Here is a 6165-nt window from a genome sequence, read left to right on the forward strand (position 1 = left end):
TTTGAAACACACCAAATTATTACCACATAAATGGAGTTAATCTGATCATTCCAATACTTACTTTTTAAATATCTTTCAAGACAGCACATTGGATTTAATCAGGTTTGTAGAGGGAATAAAACATACTCTGCAAGCATAGCTTGAGTTTAGTAGTATTTTTTTCTGGGGAAGCATAAGGATTTAGTGATGCCACTCACATGTGGCAAGGCCTCAAAGCATATTAATAAAAACCTCTGGTCTGGCCTTCCATGTAAAACCTTTATTTCCTAGCTAATATTTATTTACAGCTTTTAGACTTTTACAAGTTTTGAAGAGACTTAATCAACCCCATACTCTTCAGCTACATTAGTACACTAAATAATGTGTCTTTTTGCTAATCTGAGAACATCCAGTTTCACATTCCTGTCACTGAATCTTGCTTTACCCTTGTCTGCGAATGAGCTCCTTTCTTCTCCTTGCATGGATAGGTATAATCTGATACAAGCACCTCTTGACTTTTCCTGATAAGCAGCCCGACGTATTTGGTTTACCTCGCCCTGTACAATCCAGTTTCCAAACGTCTAAATAGTTGTGTAGGTTTTTTTCTGAACTCTTTCCAAATCATCAGCAACCCATTTCATGCACAGATACCAGAACTGGACACTGTAGTTCAGTAATGGCCTGTTATTGCCATATATAGAGGTAACATTGCCTCACAGCTTTTACCTAGCCGAAAAATTGTAACAGGGAGCTCATGTTCAGCCAGTTGGGCTGACAATAAGTTATCCTAACATTAAGATCTCCTGAAACTGTAGCACCTAAGGAGCTAGGTAATCAGAATACTGGACAAAAACTACAGGGCCCATTATTTAGATACCAAATATCCACATGGTGTGTGTTGGTCAACCGTGTCCCACAGTCATCCATGTCTAGTGTCTTTGCAAGGGTCTGTGTGAAATGGTCTCCCTCATTCCAAGCTTCACACAAGAAAAATCTCCTTTCACATTAAGTTTGCCGGAAGCTTCAGTAGAATTTTTAACCTCCTCTCCAAAAGTATTATAGCCAGCTTGAGCACTGATACAGGCAGACCACATGCAGCTATCTTACTGCTCCAAATCAAGGAGCAGTAATGGATGCGAAGGATAATGCACTCGGGTAACTCCAGATACAGGTCTTCCAGTGTGAAGTTTGGCAGGAACCTCCATGCATCCACTGCCTATATGCTTTTTTTCTTTCCATCTTCCTTGGTGGCTATGTTCAGCATTCCACTTTTGACTGTTGCCAAGATGACCCACTTGGCCAACACTAAGCTTACAAATAGAAGCATTTCCTCTCTCTCGTGGCCGAACTATATGTTCACCCACCTGTAAGGGCAGGTGTGGCTCCATGTCCTGAACTGCTACCTAAAACCACAGCTCCTGCCTAGTTTTCAAATCTCTGCCAAGCTTCAAAGAAAAAGAACAAGATGTTTTTCAGAACCTAGGATGCCGATGACAAAGCAGGTGCACGGCACTGGCATTTCTGTGAAAGTACTGATGACAAGAGTAGCAGTCCTGTCACGGATGCCATGAGCTTCCAACCCAGTGAAACTCAACGAAGAGTAAAAAAAGGCCATAAACACATACTGGAAGACTTTGGGGCAGAAAGTGGATTATGGGGTTGGGGGGGGGGAGGGGGGGAGGGAGTGACAAGGTGGGGGGTGACTAGCCAAACTGCTCAGACCAGTCACCTTGGGAGCTGCTATCTAAGTAAAGGCACGCCGGGCAAATAAAGCATCCCTTAAACTGATGGTCACTGAAGATTTAGCACGGGCAGAGTGGCAGGAGACCACCCTCCCAAGAGCATCACCACACACGCTGCCTCCACTGGGGACTGCCACGTCCCCCAGCGTGCCCAGGGTCTCCACACCCGGGGCGCCCACCACAGAACCCTCAGGTTCTCCGCCGCCCTCGGCGGAACCGACGGGTCGAGGGGAGCGACCAACGCGTCAATCGAGAAACGGCCCCGCCGCTCCCGGTGGGCCATGGGGAGAGGGCAGGGCGGTGTCACCACGACGTCTCGGCCCCCACGCAGCGTTTGGAAAGGGGATCACGGGCTCCCCCCGCCGCCTTCCCGCCCTCCTCAGCCCCATCCCGGGCGGGTGAGGCGCGGCCAGGGGCGGCCGTCCTTGCCAGCAGTACGAATGGTTGCTAAGGAAATGGGGACGGGGCGGGGGGGCGGGCATCAATCACACAAATTCAATTACAGGTATCGTGGGCTGGCCGTGAAAAGCGTCGCAGGGCTTCAAAAGCCGGGGATTAGCCGTGCCCCTCAGTGGGAGCTTCCCCAGGCGAAAGCCGCGACGCACAGATCGCGCCGGGAAGGGCTCGGTGAAAAGAAACAGGGGCCGGGGCTTGAGGGGGGGAGGTGATGGGGAGGGGGGACGCGTACAAAGGGAAAGAACGGATCCTTCCTCCCCGGGAATAAACCAGAAAATGAAGCGTGAGGAATACAATTGCTGCTGTGCGTGCCCCAATGTACGGCGGGGCCAGCCGCCCCCCCGCGGGAAACGGGTCTGCCACCGTCTGAACAGCCCCCTCCTCTCTCCCCCTCCCCTACACCCCTCCCTCCCCCCCGCCTGCCCGCGGCCCTGCCGAGGGGTCAGCTGTCATTGCATTTCGGGGGCGGGATGCAGAAAAGCACACCCCCCAACCCCCACAAAAAAAGTCAACAGACGAGAAAAATACATGGCTACACACACAGCCCAACACGTATACACATGCATCCTATAGACACACGTCTGCACGTACAAAAGGTTTTAAATAAAAGACTAGTATTGAAGCAAGTTGGAGGTCGCCAGACACACATCCCTCAAAGAAAATTCAGAAGGAAAAAGGAGAAAGAGGAAAAAAGAAAAAAAGAAGCCCTCCTCCCTAGAGAGGCTGAAGGGAAGAGTCTGGTTGCTGTGGTGGAGTTGATCCTAAAGTTAACTTTCAGCAGCCCATTTCCAGACAGCAGCGCTGAATCTATTTGGATAAAACGCGTGTGACCCAGACACTTGGCGTTCGGCCCAAACGCGTTGCACCGGCAGCCCAAATAAAAACAAGAGTCTGACTCTCTCTCCCCTCTCTCCTCGCTCTTGTACAACAATGAAAGAAAACAGCAAAGACAAAACCCGCACACGCATCGCCAGGCAGCGAGAGCCCACTTACCTCCTCCCACCACACAAAGTCCCTCCGAACCCCGGGCCGCTCCGCAGACAGACAGACAGACAGACACACACCGATAAACACGGCTCCGCGGGGTTAAGAGTCTGGCAAACCCCAAGCGGCTCGAAGCAAATCAAAACCACACGCTTCCATCTTCCTGATGAGCCCGGCGAGAGCCCGACAATCCCCGCCAGCACCGGGCTGCGGGTCGCCCGCCGCCCCGAACCCACTCCCTCTCCCCACCCTCCACCCCCACCCCGAGCCCCCGGCACAAAACGTGCACTTGTCTGCCGGCGGCAGCGGGCACCGCCGGGCACGGCGCGGCCAACACGGGGCTTCCTAAACCCAAAGCAAGCCGGAATAGCTGGGGGCTGTCGTTGGCGTTTGGGGGCTGCTGTGGTTTTCAGCTGTTGTTTGAATATATTTTTTTCCTCCCCTCCCTCTACCAACGGTATAGGACTAAAAGTATGAAAAATCTAAAAAAAAAAAAAAAAAAAAAAAGCGTTACTGTACTTCATAAATCACTACTCTTTTCGGTTGAAAATCCTCGCATCCCCTTCCCCCATCCTCAAAGGCTTCTCTCTGAAATTACTCCAAATCCACCTCGCCTAATGCAATATAAACCTCCCCCCACTCCCCAAAGCCCTGCACGCACCATTATTCGGGACACAAGAAAAGCAAAAAGTTTCATTGAATAGCGTGAAATCTTCCTTACCGTTTTCATCTTCAATTTCTGATATAAAGTAAGTTTCAAACAATAGAGATTGCACAGGACGATTCCCGTATTCCTCTCTGTTTTTCCCCTCTGTGCAAGGGGGAAACCATCAGGGTTATACTCTCCAACAGAATAAAATTCTCTAGCCTTTCTAAAAGGGGTTTTTAGAAAACGGGCTGGCTTGGCAGGAGGAAGGATGCCATCAATTCACCCAACCTATCACCCTGCACATTGTGTCTTTCCAACAAAAAAAGAAGGGGGGGGGGGAAGGAAGGAAGGAAAAACAGGCTTATATTGGGGTGGGGGTGGGTGTCCTCCTCTTGAGCTGCCTCCTCTGTGCAAAATACCATGTGAATATCATCTGAGTTTGGGGGGGGGAGGGAGGGTGAGAGGGAGAGAGCGAGAGACAGAGAGGGGAGGGGGAGAGAGTGGGGGGCGGGGGGAGGGAAGGCAGGCGGAGCAGGAAGGACTCGGGAAAGTTTGGTTGAAGTAGCCCCAGACCTCCTCTGGCTGCCGGCCCCCGGCCAAGCCTAGCGCGGCGGCAGCGGGAGCCTTGGCAGCCTCGCCCGGGGGGGGGGGAGAACGGCGCGGAGCACGCTGACGTCAGCCTCCAGATGTGCCCCGCGCCGGCCGCGCGCCCGCGCATGCGCCCGGCGTCACGTGGCGGCGGCGGCGGCGGCCGGGGGTGGGGGGGGCAGGGGTACAGTCGGGGTAAGGGGAAACGGCGGCGGGAGTTGGGGGAGGCGGAGAGACCATAGGAAAAATGTACGATAACGGCGTTTGCGGGGGAGGGGGGGCGGCGGGGCCGCCTGGAGGCGCTGGCCGCCCCGCCGCCTCCCCCCCCCGGCCTGGAAGCGGGAGGAAGGTGGGCAGGGGCGAGGGTGGCCGTGGGTCTGCGGGATCGCTCGTCTGCCGTGAAGCTGGGGTTGGCGGGGGAGAGGGGGATGGAGCCTCGCACTTGCTCTCCTCGCCGCCAAGCTAATTTCCCATAGCCAAAAAAAAAAAACCAACAACAAAAAGAGTTTAAAAAAAAAAAAAAACAACCACCCAAACCAAAATCCTTCCTGAATTTGTAAGGTTTCGAGTTTCTGCGAACAGCGTTTCCCAAGCGGTGCGGGTGCGGAGGCGGTAGGTGTCATTCTCCTGGCGAATCTGCAGCAGCTGGCTGGCTTCCGACGGGGTTCGCGGGGGGAGGTGCTGCGGGAGCACGGCGGCTGCGGGGCGCTCCCGAGGGTGGCGAGGAGAGGATCAGCCCGCAGTGGCCCCCGCGGTCACCGAGGGCTGGGTGTGTACTCTGCGAGGTGGGGAGGTCAGACCCGGGGCTGGCGCTCGCCGTTTCAAATAAACGCTGCAAACTTGTCTGTGAATATACATACATATATACGTATGTGTCTGAATCCTCCTGCCACCCGACGGCTTAGGTTCTGCAGAGAAGTACGTGAATTTTCTTTTCAACAGTAGCTCTAGCAAAATAAGCACAACCCCCTAAAAAAGGTAGTCGCGTTTGTCCTCATCCATACCAAAAACTTTGCGATGAACACAATGAACGCTTATTTGTGAGATCCTTTTGCCGTCCTCGGGCAAATTAATGTTACAGCCGTTCGGGGAGTAGCGGAATATACCGGCGCCTACACCGGAGATGTAAAACCAGTGCTCGCCAGGAATACAGCCGTTCGGAGAGAGAAATTATTCTGGAAATAGGCTGTCAACCTGCTCCCCCCCGGGTGATTTGCTCGTACCGAGGGCGCCATCCTGCGTCGGCCAGCGGGGAGGGAGCGGGGCCAGCGGGGAGGGGAAGGCGGCGAGCAGGGAGGGAAGGCGGCGAGCAGGGAGGGAGGGCGGGCTGCGAGCCCTCGGGGCGCACAGGGAGCCAGCTTGTCCTCTCTCCCCCTTCTTCATCGTTATGCCTACGTGGGTAATTGCTGCTCTGGTGGGTATGTCTGGGTATGTCTACTTGATTAAAACAGGTATTTCTACCGTTGAGTATTTTTTGTTAATATTCAAAAATTCCTGCTTCTGCAGCAAATTAACAGATATGATGATCGTGTGGATAAACCACACTCACAGATCAAGCTCTGCGGCAGATGCAGCCGCATGTACCTTTGCCACATCATCTGTATCCATGGACAGGTGTTGGTACAGGTTCTGCTCAACCTTTTCTGCAAATTCGGTGGTATATACAGAGAACTGGGCGAGTCTATCCTTTTGAAAGGACAGATTGTGGAGAGTTTTTTCCCCATTCTGCATCAGGACCAAAAATAACCTTTCGAACCAACAGGCACA

This window comes from Numenius arquata, chromosome Z, assembly GCF_964106895.1.
Source record: "Numenius arquata chromosome Z, bNumArq3.hap1.1, whole genome shotgun sequence".
NCBI classification, from domain to species: domain Eukaryota; kingdom Metazoa; phylum Chordata; class Aves; order Charadriiformes; family Scolopacidae; genus Numenius; species Numenius arquata.